Consider the following 18,972-nt stretch of genomic DNA (forward strand, 5'->3'; position numbering starts at 1 on the left):
TGTGACTGGCCTGATTTTAAGAAGTGAAAAGAAGACACAAGTCTCATTTTAAACCAACATGCGTTGCAGATGCTGAACATCTTGACAAAATCTATGAGCTTCTGAAAATATTAATTATCTTAGGAGACTCATCATGGTCAATCAGATTTGAAAACTTTGGCTCTACACATACATGCACAAAGGTCCACCCATGGGGGAAGGAGGACAAAACAGACAACTGCCCCAGGGCCCAGCAATGTAGAAGGGTCCCAAACTGCCAATACATGTGGCTTTGGGGATGGCAAGAACCTCGGACCCTTTAAATGACTGCTAGAACACTACATGGCATGCTCCTGGTGACTCTGAGAGCTTGTGGGAGGCGAGGCATGGTGTAGAATCAGCAGCACTCAGGGTTAGCTGCTGCCTCCAGCCTCTCCCCTTCTGCCCGAAGCCCTACCCCTTCCAGGAGTGAAGAACCACTTCCCCACCTTACCCAGGGACCCAGAAAGTCTGTCGACCTCACTGTGTGCTTGCAAGCAAATTCAAGGGTGAATGCGGCTTTTGTGCAAGTAAATATGGACAAACATATCCCTAAATGATGAACATATCCTTGTGCTATACTACAGGTTTTTCCTCATAGGGAAATCTTTGACTTTCTCAGCAACACCAAAAAGCCACTACACTAGAACCCCTGAAAGATGTGCTGATGAGCTCTTGAGGCTATTTACATTTGCCATGCAAATTTGAAAAATTCAAATTGTCTCCTGGTGTTTAATCTCACAACTCAATTTGTTTCCAAGTTCTGTGTTTAGCAGCTGTGCAGCTGTTTACCAGCCCTGAAGAAGGGAAAGGAAAGAAAAGTAAAACAAAAAAACAAAAACAAAAAACAAAACCAACCCCAATCCAAGTCACCCCTGCCTCCCCTACTACACATATGTTAAGGATTTTAGACTGATCAGATATCAGGATGTAATTATCAACTCTGAACAGTTACAGTCAACCAACTCTCAATTAGAATTGATAGAGAAAATGTATGAGTCAGGTATTTTTGAAACTGGACCATATGTGCAGCATCCATTGCCAAATATACTTTGAAAAGTTAATGGCATAAATGTTAGTAAGCATTCACCCATTCCCTATGCCAATTATTGCTTTTTTTCCCTACCAATTTATTTTGAAACATCTGTTTCTGAAAGATTTTTTAAATGCCAGTGAGCAGCAAGAGAAAGCACTCCTGTTAGAAAAAAGCATGAGGATAAAAAGGACCATGGTGATGTGACAGCTAGTTTGGACTTGTTTCTTTAAGCCTCTATGAAACGCCTCTTCATTCAGTGAACTAAAGTATCAGAACCCTTCTGTGTCCTGTCCCTCTAATGTTACTGTTTTCCAGGGTGCTGAAAATTAAGACAGTGCATAGCAGGTGATTCATGGTAATGAATAACCAATTTGGTTTGGCTCCAATAATGATGGAATGTATTTTTGATATTTTCATATATTCTGTGTGCAAGCAAAATTCTCAAGCCAAGTCCCAGACAAAAAATGTCAAGTGACTCTTTTCATTTAATAGCAGTGTACATTAATTAGTTCTGTCTCTTATCTAGAATGCACACCATTTCAATTTCCCAACATCAGCAATTTAGTCAGATGAAAAATATGAGTCAAATTCTGTCCTTTATTACATCAAGGTAATACCATTAGTTTGAATAGATTGCTATTGTATAACCTAAGGTAGAATTTGATAATGTGGTTTAAATTTTAAAAAAAACCATCTTTTTGGGGGAAAAAAGAGCAAAATCTTCAATATGTTTTCTTGATTACACAATATAAAATAACTATATCTTATAACACTAGTATTTTATTCACAAAAATAACTAATTTTTTCTTTCAGCTACAAAAAAAATGGTGCTTTGTAAAAATTGTCCTTTAAGGAGCCAATTAATCAGATTTCTAACCAATAAGCTACTTTTCAGAGTGGTTTTCCATGTGTATCAACAGACCAAATATACTCCTTTTAATTGAGAACTTGGTTTAGAAAGTTACTTTGTATATATGTAAAGGCAATTATATGAATAGGAAGTCAGAGAAAATAGACTTTTAATACAAAATATTCAAAATTAATAATTTAAAACACATTACAGAAAATACTTAGGAAGGAATTGTTTAGATACGTAGCAAACAATGACAGCTTTTCTACGAAATACTGCTTGTTATATTATCTTATCCTATCATTCACCCTGAGTCTATTTGTCTGTCTTATCCATATTGTCTAACACTTAGACTCTGAGCATTCTGTGGGGCATGGAGAGCTTCTTTTTTATTTATTTGTACCGTATGTAAAATAAGGCTGTGCTAAACACTCCATAATACTCGTTTATAGGTGATTCTATGAACTCAAGTTCATATAAAGGTGGATTATATAACAGTGTTACAAATATTTGAAGAAATTAAGGATATGAACAATATGTTCACACATAAGTGCCTAAAATAAAGCTCCTAAATCAATACTTAGCCAACAAGTGAATCTGAGAAAGAATGAGTAGGACTGCAGATTTGTCTCAGCATTTTTTTATTAAAAAAAATGGAGCAGTGATGGTAAATATGGTAAGAGTCATTGTTTTAGCTGGAAGCGATGTGTAAAGTCATGAGTCTGAAAATTCAGCTATTTATACCTTTATAATACAATATTAAATATATTAAATTTTTCTCCCATAGTCTGCTACAAATGCAAAGAAAAAACAAACTCATTTTTTTGTCTTGGTAAATAATGAATTAAATTGAAGTGACACATTTTTAAATATAGAGCCAGAGAAAATGACAGGCATCTGATATGATACAGTTCATTTATTATTTTAAAATTTATTTTAGGACAAAACTCAGTGCCTAGAATAGTATGATGCTTTGATGAACCACTGGTCATTCTGAAAGAAATTCATTTTTATATGCAGAAAATGATCTTTCTTTGTCAACTCTATTTAGTGGCAACATCAATCACTGGACAGCAATTATAGCAAGTTTTTGAGAAACTTGCTTCCTGGTTTCTCCAGAACTGGTAAACATTCTTTCATTTCTTTCAGTAGACAGTGTTGACATATTCATGCTGCACTATACTGTTATTTTCAAAAACTGGAATGGCCTCAAAAGCATCATTCTCAGGTATGATGACACTCTTTGCTTGATCTTGGTCAGATACCTGGCAAGCACTGAAAATGCTGCTGCAGGCTGATGAAATCTGGCAGCGGTTATACTGAGTGTATGTTTCATTTTTTTAGTCCTATTAAGAAGTGCTCCTCTGCCCATTGGGTGCTCATATTCATTTGCACTGCTTTTTGCCCACATTACATGGTCACCCCATGCCACATTCACATTTGGTGATCAATATCATCAGGTTCTTTACAGTGTCTCAAAGTATGTATGATAGGAGTGTCATACTTTTCAAGGTGTCAAGCTGCTAAAGGGTTGCTGATGACTGGCACAAACTGAACTCAGAAGCTGCTTGTACAACCCTTTTCTTCTTTTAAAAATAAAAGGTAGTCCTTTGCACGAGAGAAGAGAAAATAACAATTAAACCATTTCTCCACTGTGTTATAACTGGAATGGTTGGAATATATCAACTTTTTACTTTATCCTTCAAGGGTAGACTAAAGTGAGCTTTACATTCAGGGTTGGCTGCAAATGCTCATTTTACTGTGGCTAATTGGACATTTATTTTTTTCAAACTTTTTGTGCACATCACCAACCAAGTTTAAAAAATGAGAAACAACATCACGTGAACAGCTTCCTGAAATAATTTCTATGTGCACAGCTCCTAACCCTGTTTTCATTTGTTGTTGTGCTTGTCACCAGAACAATGATATGGTAAAAGGAAAATTCAACTTGGCCCAAGAAGTCTGATAACTTGACTGACAGTCTTAAGTTCATGGTGTCCAAAATCTCATTGTCCAATAGAAACAGATTTTATTTCACCTCGTGTTAAAACAATCCATATGTTGAGAACATACTAAACATGTTCTCATTTGTGACCATGTTGATCTCAACACAAATCTTAAAATTTGCTGCCATTTGTTTACATGCTTATGAAATACTTTTTGGCAAGCAGAATTGCTGTAGATGCCTTAGAGTTGGTAATTCAACATTTTCAGGTTACATTCTATATACTTGTTTACGGTTATGTTGTCAAGGGCTTTTAATGGTGGATTTGTTGTAAAGATAGCATTACGAATTAAAGTTCTATCCATCTGATTTTTTTTCATAATTTCCGCCTCAAACATCTCAGGGTTTTGGGGGTTTTTTTTAGATTTTCTTGCTCTGCCCTTTTCAAATTTCAAGGTCTCTGTTTTATATTTGTGGGATGCTGTCTCTCAGTGTCTATCACAATATACCATACAACTCTAATCTTCCGGGATATTTCAAGCTGAACAAAATAATAAGCCTTCACTTTTATGGAAGGTATATTGTGTGGGTTGCCCTCCTTGCACCTATTCTTGATGTTCACTTGTCAACTTAGTTGTAGACTAAATCATAGGCATTTGCAATAACAAGGTGAGAACAGTGATGCAAAGGAAGGTAACTGACAAATCAAAAATAAATTATGTGACATGTTGTTAATGTTTAAATTATATAAAATTAATTTGTAACTGTGGGAACAATGCCTAAAAACATTTTTGTTTTCAATTAATGAAGTTCAATACCAATAAAGTCAACACTTTATTACAGTATTTCGAAAAAAATTTAGTATAGTGACCCATCACTTTCTGTGGTCTCTTCTAAGGAATGGCAGAAGGGAGAATAGCAAAATAAAGACAATGGATTGCAAGAAGGAAGAATTTAGTAAACTCAGCGTATGTCTAAACTGCGGGAGTTTTCCAGGATATGACGGTATCCCAGAAAAACTCCGCTGCATCCTAAGAACACGTTTGCTCTTCCTCTTTTTTTTTTTTTTTTTTTTGTGGAAGAGCAAATGCACTGTTTCAGGGAGTCCTGTATTCCTCGTTCTATGAGGGATAAGGGCTCTGTCAAAAGAGGAGGCTTTTCTGCCATTTGGCCTCATCTAGATTGGATCAAATGGTGGAAAAGCCTCTTCCAGAAAAGTGATCAGAAAAAGCTATGCAAATTGCAGAGTGCAATTTGCATAGCTTTTTCCAAAAAAAGCCCTTATATTGTAGACTTAGGCTCAGAGAGCTGTTAGATAACCAAATACACAAGTAGGAGCGAAATTAGAATGGCAAAGACACAAAATGAGCTCAATCTAGCTAGAGACATAAAGGTAACAAGAAAACATTCGGCAAATATATTAGAAGCAAGAGGAAAACTAAGGACAGAGAAGGCCCATTGTTCAATGAAGAGGGAGAAGCAATGTGTGTCTGGAGCATGAAATCACCCTTTTCATAAATTATATCTGTCAACATAACATTATATATGTAACCTCATGAATTGCAGCCTAATTTTTATTAACGGGATTTGGATTAATTTGTTAGTAATCTGTTAAGAATTGCCTTTTGGAGATTCTGTTATTGTAACTCTTTTTATATGCTGTAACTGAAACCCCATTTTAAACGTCGATCTGCCTTAATTCTGTTTAAAGTTAATTGTGTGTCTATGTAAATGTGTGAATGTGTTTGTGGGTGTAAAGGAATCAGTCTCTGAAGCCAGCTTGTCTGGTGATCAGATGCAAGTGCCACCTTGATTGCTGAAGAACAATTCAAGTAAGCCCTGCAAAACCACCTAAGAAAGAAAGATACAAAAGCTCCGTCAAGAAAAGTAGATCAAAGTCCCATCTGCTGTTAGCTGACGTGACATGGTCATACAGTGCCCTGGAGCAGAGGGACAGGACAGTCTCCATGGACTAAAACATATAAAAAGATAAGTGCAAAACTATAGAATTGGGTCTCATCTTGTTAACATCGGAGCATCGGTCTGGATCAATGGAAGACTGGCTCATTCTCCTCCTCTATCTAAGTCTATGTCTACATAGCAACATTATTTTGGAATAACTGATGTTATTCCGAAATAAGGATATGTCTACACTTGCACCCTCTTTCAAGAGAGGGATGCAAATGTAGACAATTGAAATTGAAAATGAAGCTGGGATTTAAATATCCCGTGCTGCATTTGCATATTCGCGTTATGGTGCTATTTTGAAATAGCTTTATTTCAAAAAAAGAAATGCAGTCTAGACGCGGTTATTTCGAAAGAAAACCCTTCTTCTGAAATAACTTGTAAATCTCGTTGTAGGAGGAATAAGGGTTATTTCAGAAGAAGGGTTTTCTTTCGATATAAGCACATCTAGACTGCGTTTCTTTTTTCAAAATAGGGTATTTTGAAATAGCGCCCAGACATGATTATGCAAATGAAGCATGGGAAATTCAAATCTGTGCTTCATTTATAATTTCATTCGCCTGCATTTGCATTCCTTTCTCAAAAGAGGAATGCAATGTAGACATACCCTAACCGATGTTATTCTGAAATAACATAGTCCACATCTACGCAGCAAGCACTTATTTTGACATAATATCAAAATAATATCAAGCTGAAGGACTTCTTACTCCAACTCCTCTAACCCTCATTTTACGAGGAGTAAGGGAAGTCTGTAAGAGGAAGAATACTATTTCAGCTACAGATCTGATGCAGTCTTTAGAGCTCCCCTCTCTGGAATTGTTTCCTCTCACACTCCTTCAGTGGCATACACTTCTTCGGTGTTGCCTTTCTTTCAGAAACCTCTTGGCTAAATAATATATATAGTAGCCCAATGTCTGTAACTCTGTAACGCTGAAATGCTGGCTGTTCCCTCTGGGCGGCGCTGTTGCCTGAGTCACGTCATTCACCTCCCGCTGTGGCGCTCGGCTGACTTCTGCGCCTCTCAGCCGGGCCACCGCGGAGAAGCCCAAATGGCCACTTGCTCCACTTGCTCCCCTGCGGCGGCCCGGTTGAGTGGTGCAGAAGTCAGCCGAGTGCCATGGCAGGAGGCGAAAAGGGGCGGGGTGCTGATGTGCGGTGTGACAATGGCTCCAGGCCCTGTCCCCTGGCTGTGAACATCACCACGCCACCCCCTTTGCCTTCCGCAGTGGCGCTCAGCTGACTTCTGCGTTGCTGAGCCGGGCTGCAGAGCGGGAGCAAGTGGCTCAAGCAACCGTTTGGGCTCCGTGGTCCCCCGAGTGAGAGGCAGGAGGAGGAGGAGAAGAGAAAGAGAGAGATGGAGAGAGAGGCAGGAGGCAGAGGAGAGTTGAGAGAGAGAGAGGGGGAGGCAGTAGGAGGAGGGGAGAGAGAGAGAGACAGAACGAGAGACTGGAGGCTCAGGAGAGAAGATGGAGATAGAAAGGGAATAGGATGTGGAGGAGAGACCTGAAAATCCTGTTTTATGACAGGCTAATTGGCTAATGTATTGGATAGTCCCCTATCTCTAATACTGCAAGCTGCTACAGAAAGCATTGATGGGTAAGCAAAACCAGCCACGCTCCACTCTAGTTATAATTTTTAGTGTAATCCACCATCAACAACTGTTACTCAGAGGATTTAGGGGTAGAGTTATGGTGACAGTTCATTCTGTCATCTTCTCCTCCCCATCTTTTAGTAGTCTGAGATAATTTCCTACTCGCATAAGTCACCAGGGCTGTGTCTACACTGCACCCCTTTTCTGGAAAAGGGATGCAGATTAGACCAGTCGGAATTGCAAATCTGCAGGGGATTTAAATATCCCCTGTGGCATTTGCATTTGCATGGCTGCCGCTTTTTTCCGGCTTGGGGATAAGCCGGAGAAAAGCGCCAGTCTAGACTTGATTCTCCAGAAAATAAACCCTTTTCCGGAGGATCTTTGGGTTTATTTTCTGGAGAATCACGTCTAGACTGGCGATTTTCTCTGGCTTATCCCCAAGCCGGAAAAAAGCGGCAGCCATGTAAATGCAAATGTCGTGGGGGATATTTAAATCCCCCGCAGATTTTCAATTCCGACTGGTCTAATCTGCCTCCCTTTTCCAGAAAAGGGGTGCAGTGTAGACACAGCCCTGGTGTTTTATCCCTTCTTTTCTTTGCAATAAAACTAATCCCAGGGATGACCCTGCACCATCATAAAATCATAGAATACTAGGACTAGAAGGGACCTTGAGAGGTCATCGAGTCCAGTCCCCTGCCCTCATGGCAGGACCAAATGTCTAGACATTCCTGATAGATATTTATCTAACCTACTCTTAAATATCTTCAGAGATGAAGATTCCACAACCTCCATGGGCAATTTATTCCAGTGTTTGACTACCCTGACAGTTAGGAACTTTTTCCTAATGTCCAACCTAAACCTCCCTTGCTGCATTTTAAGCCCACTGCTTCTTGTTCTATCCCCAGAGGCCAAGATGAACAAGTTTTCTCTCTCCTCCTTATAACACCCTTTTAGATATCTGAAAACTGCTATCATGTCCCCCCCTCAATATTCTTTTTTCTAAACTAAACAAACCCAATTCCTTCAGCCTTCCCTCGTAGATCATGTTCTCTAGACCCTTAATCATTCTCATTGCTCTTCTCTGGCCCCTCTCCAATTTCTCCACATCATTCTTGAAATGCGGTGCCCAGAACTGGACACAATACTCCAATTGAGGCCTAAACAGCGCAGAGTAGAGCGGAAAAATGACTTCTTGTATCTTGCTCACAACACACCTGTTAATGCATCCCAAAATCATGTTTGCTTTCTTTGCAACAGCATCACACTGCTGACTCATATTCAACTTGTGGTCCACTATAACCCCTATATCCCTTTCGCTGTACTCCTTCCCAGACAGTCGCTTCCCATTCTGTATGTATGAAACTGATTGTTCCTTCCTTAGCGGAGCATTTGTCTTTATTAAACTTCATCCTATTTACCTCAGATCATTTCTCCAATTTGTCCAGGTCATTTTGAATTATGACCCTATCCTCCAGATTAGTTGCAACCCCTTCCAGCTTGGTATCATCTGCAAACTTAATAAGCGTACTTTCTATACCAATATCTAAATCGTTGATGAAGATATTGAACAGAGCCAGTCCCAAAACAGACCTCTGCAGAACCCCACTTGTTATGCCTTTCTAGCAGGATTGTGAACCATTAATAACTACTCTCTGAGTATGGTTTTCCAGCCAGTTATGCACCCACCTTATAGCAGCCCTCTCTAAATTGTATTTACCTAGTTTATTGATAAGAATATCATGCGAGACCGTATCAAACGCCTTACTAAAGTCTAGGTATACCACATCCACCGCTTCTCCCTTATCCACAAGACTCGTTATCCTATTAAAGAAAGCAATCAGATTGGTTTAACATGATTTGTTCTTTACAAATCCATGCTGGCTGTTCCCTATCACCTTGCCACTTTCCAAGTGTTTACAGATGATTTCCTTAATTACTTGCTCCATTATCTTCCCTGGCACAGAAGTTAAACTAACTGGTCTGTAGTTTCCTGGGTTGTTCTTAATTCCCTTTTTATAGATGGGTACTATATTTGCCCTTTTCCAGTCCTCTGGAATCTCTCCTGTCTCCCACAACTTGGACTATGAGTTTTGCTGAAAAATCTACGCTGTGAATTTTCTTCAGTGCCTAGAAGAGCTGTTTGCATTTACTTGCCCAGTTCATTTAGTTTCATTTTGGAGAGGAGGTAGATTTGTTGGTTATGGAGTGAGAATGGAAAAGTATAGAATAAACATTCTATATCAGCCTATAATCCTTTAGGCAGGGGCAGATATAGAGCAGGGCGAATGGGGCAGCTGCCCCGTGCCCCGCGCTTCAAAAAGCCCTGCGCATGCGCCATGGTGCCACTGCACATGCGCATGGCGTCACTGCGCATGCGCCGTGGCAAAGGGGGGCCCCACAAAATTATGCTGCCCGGGGCCCTGCAAAACGGTCATCTGCACCTGCCTTTAGGGGATAAAATCTTACTTGCTTCTTGCGGGTGGGTTCTTTAGATGACTTCAACTGTCTCTTTGAGCCTTTACAAGCCTTCCTTTTGATACACAAATAAGGTATTTGACCACTTTTGGGGCCCAAGTATATTTTCCAGTCTTCACAGTTAATCCCAATTTTTGGAGTATCTTCTTAAAATGCTCACAGCAAGTAAAACTACAGAAAACTGCACCTAAGTATGCAGATCTATATCCTCTACATCCTGTTTAAAACAATATTAATTAATTAGAGAAATGTGGCTTGAACTGCATTAAGTCTCAAAGGAAGCACTGTGCATTGATACAGCATTGAAGGATGGTAAATGTAGTGTGCTTTTTTAGTTCTTTTTCAATGTGACAGTTTATTATGTCACAATGAGCTTTCCAATTAAGAATGGTATGAAGCTGTGATGTTGAGAAACTGTCATTTAAATAGCACAATCCAACTCTTTGTAGCTTGTGCGCTGCATTAGTTTCTTTTTTCTTCCCAGAGGGAAAAACGTTAGTGTATTGTCCATCCCTGTTTCTTTCCCCCCTGCTTATTGCATCAAGATGACATATATGGATGAGTGAAGACAAATTCAGCTATGTCCTCTGCCAAAATAATTTGCTTAAATGTCTGTTTTAAAGGATTTTCTATTTATGTTTATTTTAATAATCCAGAGAAATTCCTTTATGTAAATTATTTTGATGCTTAGATTTTTCTGTATTCCATGGAGAAGTTTACTCATGTTTCTATCCGCTCTTTTTTTTCTAAAAATCCATCTCAGTGGGGGAAAGTCTACCTTGACTTATCCTCTATTCTCACCTTATTGATACAATGGAATGAAAGTCAGGGAAAAAATCAGCCCATTGTGTACAATTTAAAAAAGGCAATATCCTTATGAATTCTTCCAGTGGTTTGCTGGCTGAGGGATGAGAAAGCTGTGAGTACATTACCTATGCAGTGTGGCAATTTCCTGTGCTATTTCTAAACATATTAGTGCATCAAAAGGGCAGCCTCCAGTGCATTATTGAAGAAATCTCTGTATAAACAGATATCAGGTATTGAACAAAAAAAAAAAAAAAAACATGTATGGGTATCAAGAGATGTCTCTCCACTCTCATTTGATTTGTTCACCAGAGCTAACTATAGGCATTGTAAAACATTCCATTTATGACAAATATTCAAAAAACACAGCTCTAAAACAGTCACATCACTACATTTAATAATGGCAAAATTTCTTTGATTCTCTTGAAATATGACAAGAAAGAATTTATGTTATATATATCGTTTCTCTGAGAATAGAAATCTGACTTTTTTAAAAACAAAAATCTAAAACAAAAGAAATAATAGATCTATAAATATTCTTTCCTAGCTCCTCAGTATGCCTTCCTCTCCCCCTAGACTTTTTTTTTAACTGCTTATAAGGAATTCTTTTCCTTCCTTCATTCTAAATAGATCTGGTTAGAAAATGTTTATTAAAACAGTCTTCAGTCAGAAGATGACATACTGTTTTAAACCTAATTTCCCATAAAGAAGACTTAAATATGGTTTGGTTTCAGAATGAAATTAGTTTCAAAATTTTCTGCTTTTCTATTTTTATGTTATATTTTTTTTTGTCATAAATAGTGCATAACATGCCAAATGATATTATACACATAATATGAAAGTTGAAATTTTCTGTTATTATTTATAAAAAATATTATGGTTTATTTTACAACATACAGGGAAGCTGATGATGCTTAATGTTTCAATCTGTTCCAAGTCACATACTCTAAGGCTAGAAAGCACACCAGATCATCTTGCCCAGTGGTAGGCAACCTGTAGCTCATGGGCTGCAGCTCCACCTACAGCCCTTGGACCCCCTGCCTACCTCCTTCCCTCATGCATCTATTGTGTACTTGAAAACTGGAGCACTGCACTTCCTACTCCTTCCCCATCCTTCCAGCACTTTCAGAGCAACACAAATCACCTAATTCATGCTCTGTCCCTGCTCCTCTACCTCTCTCACAGAGTTGGAATGCTGCAAATCAGCTGTTCTTGTCTGTTTAAGCTCTGTGAGGGAGAGGAAGGAGTGGGGTTGGAGTGTGAATCTGGAGATTCATACACAGTGCCAAATTTGGGGAAAACCTCTTCTTTTGAGCCATCCCTATGATGGTCGCAAACCTTCTTCCAATATTCAGCCTGAATGTCTCCACGGTCAGTTCATACTATTTGTTCTTGTGCCAACATTGTCTTTTAATTTAAATAACTCTTCGCCTTTTTGGTATTTACCCGGCAATATATTTATAAAGAGCAATCCTATTATGTATCAATCTTCCCTTTTCTAGAACAAACATGCCAAACTCTTCCAGCTTCTTATAAAATAAGTTGGCAATTTCCCTTATCATCAGAACAGCTCTTCTATTGACCTGTTCCAGGTTAAATGAATGTTTTATGAATATGGACCAGAATTGTATGTAGTATTCCAAATGAGCTCTTATCACCACCTTGATTTTTGGCATAAATACCTCTTGATCTGTACTGGGAATCCTTCACATAATACATCCTAGGAACACATTTTCCTTTTTCACAGCCACTTCACACTGGACAGAGACAAAAGAGAAACCGACAGACAGAGACAAATACGTACAGGATCTATATAGAGCCGTGGTCCCCAACATGGTGCCCGCGGGCGCCATGGCGCCCGTGGGGACACTTGCATGTGCCCGCTAGGTGCTCAGGGCTGGCCTGACCCCGGGCACATGGCGCGGCGCTTGCGGGGGGGAGCGCCGGCCCCGGGCGCGTGGCGCTTGCGGGGGAGAACGCCAGCCCCGAGTGCACGGCGCTTGCGGGGGGGAGTGCCGGCCCCGGGCGCACGGCGCTTGCGGGGGAAGCGGGGGAGCGCCGGCCCCGGGTGTGTGGCTCTTGCGGGGGGAGCGCTGGCCCCGGGCACATGGCGCTTGCGGGGGGAGCGCCGGCCCCGGGCGTGCAGCCCTTGGAGGGGGCCCCCGGCCCTGGGGATATGGGGGGGCCCGGGCCCCGGGTGCGTGGCTATGGGGGGGGCCGCCCCCGGGCATGCGGCTATGGGGGGGCCGCCCCCGGGCGCGCAAGTGTCCCCGCCCCCTGGCACCCGGCGGGCGAACAGCCACGCCCCCTGGCGCCCGCCAACCTCAAAAGGTTGGGGACCACTGATATAGAGCATTTCCAAAACTGAAATACCCACCTGGTGAAGTGAAAAAACAGATTGACAGAGCCAAAAAAGTACCCAAACATGAACTACTTCAAGACAGACCCAAAAGAGAAAACAATGGAATTCTACTTGTCATTACCTACTGTCCACAAACCCCTCCATCACATTATCCACAACCTACAATCTATCTTGGAAAATGACTGTGCACTCTCAGAGGTCTTGGTGGAAAGGTCTATTCTCGTTTACAGACAACCCCCTTACCCTGAAACAAATCCTTCCCAGTAACCACGCTACACAGCTACATCATAAGCATCCAGGAACCAACCCTACAATCATCCCTGGTGCCAACTCTGCCCACACATCTGTACAAGTGATTTCATCACTGGACCCAACCACAGCAGCTACCAAATCAGATGCTCATTTAATTGCACATCCAGTAATGTGAACTATGCCCTTTGATACTTATCTACCCAATGTCCTCTTCCCCTCCCCCTCCAATTTTTTTCCTCTCTCCACCCCCTTCCCTCTTTCCTTATTTATTCTTGGTTGTGGACTTTAAACATTCCAAGTCATTTGAAGAAGTAGGCTGTGCCCACGAAAGCTCATGATACCATCTACATGTTTTGTTAGTCTTTAAAGTGCTACCAGACTGTTTGTTGTTTTTTAAGTTTTTCCTGTTACAGACTAACTCGGCTATCCATCTGAAACTTTTGGAAGCTCATAGTTATCCTGTTATTGACCCACATTCCCAGGTCTCCCTCCTCCTCTGTTCCAATTAATGACCCCACAGCTTGTAACAGAATTTATTGCCATTAGATTGTTACTGTTAAGTGAAAGGTTACTATTGAATTTCATCCCATTCTGTGACACTATTTTTAAAGGTCATCCAGAACTTGCTGTATCCTCTTCTATATTCCTGATGCCTCCCATATTATATTAGCTTATTCCTACACTTTGGACCATGGTCATTAATAACAATATTGCTACCGACATTGATCCAGCGGAACTCCACTAGAAACTTATTTCCTAGATCAAAGTGTTTCCTGTTATTATTGTAACATGGTCATATTATGTTAATGTGCTCTATCATGTTAGGCCATGTCATATAATGCATTACTTCTACTGATGGCATGAAATAATGTAAAAATAATAAAATAGAAAAGGAAACTTAATTTTGAAATCCTGTCTAAACTGCTCTAAAACTTTTTTCCTGACATTTCTGTTTTGCAGGAATGTTTTAAAAATATATGTTCTTTTTCCATTTGGAAGGTATACTAAATTCAAAATGTTAAAATATCCCATGGAACAGATATTCTGAGTTGTGACTCAACTGTAAAGTTGTCTTACTACATTTCCTCTCCCCCCAGCACACTACCCTTACTTTGTTCTGTTCATTTTTTTCTTTTGCTTCTCTTTTTGCAATACCTTTATTTTTCCCCAAGCATTGACATTCAATCCTTTAACAAATATAACTTCTCTCTTTCTCTCTGCTCCACACCTTCCATTTGGCTTATCCTCTCAATACTTACATTACCAATATTGTCAATAATTTACTTTTCCATGCCAACTCCAAACATCAGCCACTGTCTTGTTTCCCTTCTTGAAACAAACACTTGGCTTGAACATTAACAACTACTCTAACCTTGCCTTCTCCATAAAGTGTTTGAGAAAATAGCTTTCTTTCATCTCAGCAATAGTTTCTCAAGAAATAGACTTGCAAAAATATTCTTGCCAGTTAATTTGGTTTAGCTCCTGCCGTAATAGCCAAACAATCTTCTTTATGTAGTTAATTGACCTTCCTGCTTTGGAGGGCTCTTTCTCATATTAAGAAAATGGGGGAGAACGCTTGCCAAAGCCTCTTGTTAACAAAACTATAGGTTAGTCAAGTAAACGAGAATCTCTTACCTTCAAAACAAACATCTTGAACCTCCTAATTATAGGCTTAGAAACATGAGCCAAACTAAATCAATGCATATAGTTTGCTAAGGATGAATGGAATAAAAAACTGACCTCCAAAGTATGTTGGGTAATAGGTGACTGTATATTATTCCATACATACTGTTTATATGAAGCACATCATTACATTTAGGAAGAATCCCAGGAAATGTCTTGTTAGTCCCTTTGCAAAAAAATCCTTTGGAGGGACCAGTGCATAATAGAGAAGAGTTTGTTCATGATTATTGGGGAGAGGTAATAAATTGTTTTGTAAACCACTTCTCTAATATAAAAAGAACCCACTGTTTTCTTGCATGTCCATATGGCAGTATCGTTTTGAGCCTGGACGTGACCTTTCTATGGGTCACCTGTAAAGCTATACTAAGAGGTCAAGTTTTCTCCTTTTCTTTCTCTGATCATATATATCAAATCATATTTTTTGAGTAGTGATAGAGATGCAGCCATGTTAGTCTGGTGTAGCTGAAACAAAAGACAGAACTATGTAGCACTGTTCAAAAAAGTGAACGCATGTGAAATTGACAAATCAAATTTTAGAACAGAGTGCAGGTGAGGGGGGAAGGTAAGTTTCTGTGAAGTAGTGACATAGGGGTGATAATAGGGGAAGTTTTGTGAGGTAATGACATTAGGGGTGATAACTGGGGAAGTGTTCACTTTTTTTGATTGTATCACTTTGGTTTATATGATTGTGCCAATATATATGGAAGTGGGTCTGTTCCACAAAAGCTCATCACCTAATAAACCATCTTCTTAGTCTTTAAAGTGTTACATAGTTCTGTCTTTTGTTTCATTTTTTGAGTATGTGTTTCTTGAGTACCAGGAAGCTCAATATTTAGTTTTCTAAAACTTTCTGTCTTTTCTTGTTGGTCTTCTCACCTCTTTGTTACAGGCTATACAAGTATATTAAATAATGACTCTTATAACCATCTTTTCTGTCTTCTTTGAACAAGAAAATGTGTGGTTTTCTCTCAATATATTTGAATGGAATGTATCTTTAGCAAAGAGAAATACTTAAGTACAGTTTCACCTCCTTTCTCTCCCTCTTTTGTGACAGCATGGAGGGGGAAAAAAACAAATGAATACAACCTTCCTAAAAAGCCTAAACAATAGATAAATGATTGGACAAGTTGATTCCATCATGTACATACAGCAAAAACATTCTCATGGGAGTAGTAAAATGCATAGATAGCTAAATTTCTATCATGCTCTCTACTGGAAAGTCAAGACTGATAACACGTAACTACTAGAAAATGTTGACAAATATTTTTTGATAATTTTAGCAAATAATGTTCTGAAAATTATCAAAAATGTATATAATTTACTGAAAGATTAGAGTGCATGGCTAATTGTTCTGACAGTTCATAAATAGTTTGAGATCATCAATGGTATCTTGCAAAGTGGACTTGGCAGGAACTGAAAAATAGACTGGATGAAAAATTGCTTCCTTTCAAGTCATCTTTGAAAACATGGCCTTAACGTACTTATTTCTCAAGTGGATTTAGTCCATAAAACAATTTCCTGGAGAACTTCTTTCACAGTTCACTAAATAGCTGTTCAAAACTTCTCAAACTGTGTTTTAGTTTTGTTCAAATGACAACTTGGAAAAAAAGGAAAAAAAGGAAATATCAATCTTTCATGCAATGAGAATGAGAAGAACTTTAGAGCTGTGAGAGCCTAGGATAACCTGGTTTTTGTCTGATAGGGCATGGCTACACTTAGCAACCCTAGTTCGAACTAGGGTGGCTAATATAGCCATACCCCTACTTGGGGAGGAGAGGGAAGATACCTAGTGTGGCAAACCAACAAATAGTTTAGTACAAGCTTTTTGTTTGTTTGTTTGTTTTTAAATATAAGAAACAACTGCTACTATATTTTTTAAGATTTTTTTTCTGGAAATGTTTAATGGGCATGGAAAGTATATTGGGAGGGGACCAACACAGCTCTTTTTCATCTCTGTCTATAATTGTGTGAGATCACCCAGTTTAGCTCATTGTCAATATAGCATTGTTCTTTATGATTCAGGCACTTCGACAGTCAAAAGTTTTAAAATTTCTAAGCCGTGAATCTTTTGTGACTTCTCCTCCATATCATGATGCCTTTCTAACTGAACAATATTTTGTTCATATGTAACCTGTTTTTCTCCTTTCTTAATTGTGTACCATTATTCCTTATTATTCTTTCTTTTATCCGCTATGGTCTTGATTTTATATGTATGAAAATGTATGAATTGGCTCCAAAGCAATTCCTTGCTTTCATGGTTGTGGATACTAAAGAAGATTAAATAATGAAGTTGTGAATACATTCCTTATCAAATAGATAAATTTCCTCTATGCTATCTGTGTAGTTATATATGACTTTTAGGACTGCTCCTGGGTACCTGAGAACATTTCTGCAAATGCCAAAAAAAAAAATTAGATGAATTTTAGTGTGAATGATTTATTTCATGATACGTGTACTGGAAACTGGTTGTTCATCAATTGTCATTCTTCCATCTCAAAAGACTGGCATCCAAACAAAGAGCAAACACAATGATACATGATTTATATGACCTACTGTGAACAACCAATTGTAAGCTGTCAAAATGAACAGATTGCAAATAACTTGTAGATAAAAATTTGTTACACAAAACATTAAGTGAATACTTACTTAGGCCAGCCTGCGGGGTTCTGTGACTGCGTCCAGTAAGATTACATAATGACAACAGTCTTCAGCCAGTGGTGAGAATCTGCAAGAGAACCTGGGCCTCCCTTCTCTACTATGTTCCCATTCATGGCCCAGTGACTGGTAGATAAGATATTCAGAAAAGGGCAGATATCTCCAAGTCTGCTTCCTGGATCACTTCTTACAATGGCCCTGCTCCTCCAAGTCACAGCACAAGTCTCCTTATAGCCTCAGCAAATGAAGTTTCTCCTTGGCAGTGATTCAGAAGCTCTTCTTAATCAGTCATGGATCACCAATCCTGGTCTCCATGGGGTCTCTCAGTTGCTTGGCAGTGGGTTCTGTTCCAGGTGGTTTAGATCTCCTACAACTCCTGTCCAAGAGGTAATAGCCTTACTTTGTTCATCCTGGCTGATCTGGGCTGGTCCTTTTCTTGCTCTGCTTCTATTGTGAGCATATCCAGCTAGTAAACCTAGGAAGGGTCTTATGTTCCCAGAGTTATTCATTAAGTCTGGGATGCATGCAACACATTGCAAACCCCAAGAGGTCTATAGCTAAAAAACCTCCCTGGCTTCTACAGTAGGGGAAAAGGGAAAGTTGGAAGGACTCTTAGCTGTGAAAATATTTGACTCTACATTGAAACTTAAAATACTATATTAGCTGGAGTTACTTTGTGTTCTTGTCTTTGGAAAGGAGAAAGCATTATACAACTGAATATATTGGGAGGAGTCTTTGAGTGTATGACCTATGCAAAAAGTTGGAAACTGTAACTTAGTACTCCATGGGATCAAATTTAGTATTGAGTCCAAATTGAATAAGGATAAGAACAGAGAATTCTGTTTGTGGGTCTTTTCTCTGTGAGGGAGATTCTTACTTTGTCTCTCAAACTCCTTTGGGAATCAGTTCCAACATGTTAATGTGACCTAGACAAATTAGAGGATTGGGCCAAAAGAAATCTGATGAGGTTCAACAAGGACAAGTGCAGAGTCCTGCACTTGGGACGGAAGAATCCCAAGCATTGTTACAGGCTGGGGACTAAATGGCTAAGTAGCAGTTCTGCAGAAAAGGACGTGTGGATTACTATGGATGAGAAGCTGGATATGAGTCAACAGTGTGTCCTTGTAGCCAAGAAGGCAAATGGAATATTAGGCTGCGTTAGAAGGAGCATTAGCAGCATATCTAGAGAAGTAATTATTCCCCTTTATTCAGCTCTGGTGAGGCCACATCTCAAGTATTGTGTCCAGTTCTGGGCCCCCCACTATAGAATGGATATGGGCACATTGGAGAGGGTCCAGTGGAGGGCATCCAAAATGACTGAGGGCTGGAGCACATG

Source organism: Pelodiscus sinensis, chromosome 1, assembly GCF_052426305.1.
Source record: "Pelodiscus sinensis isolate ZL-2025 chromosome 1, ASM5242630v1, whole genome shotgun sequence".
NCBI lineage: Eukaryota > Metazoa > Chordata > Testudines > Trionychidae > Pelodiscus > Pelodiscus sinensis.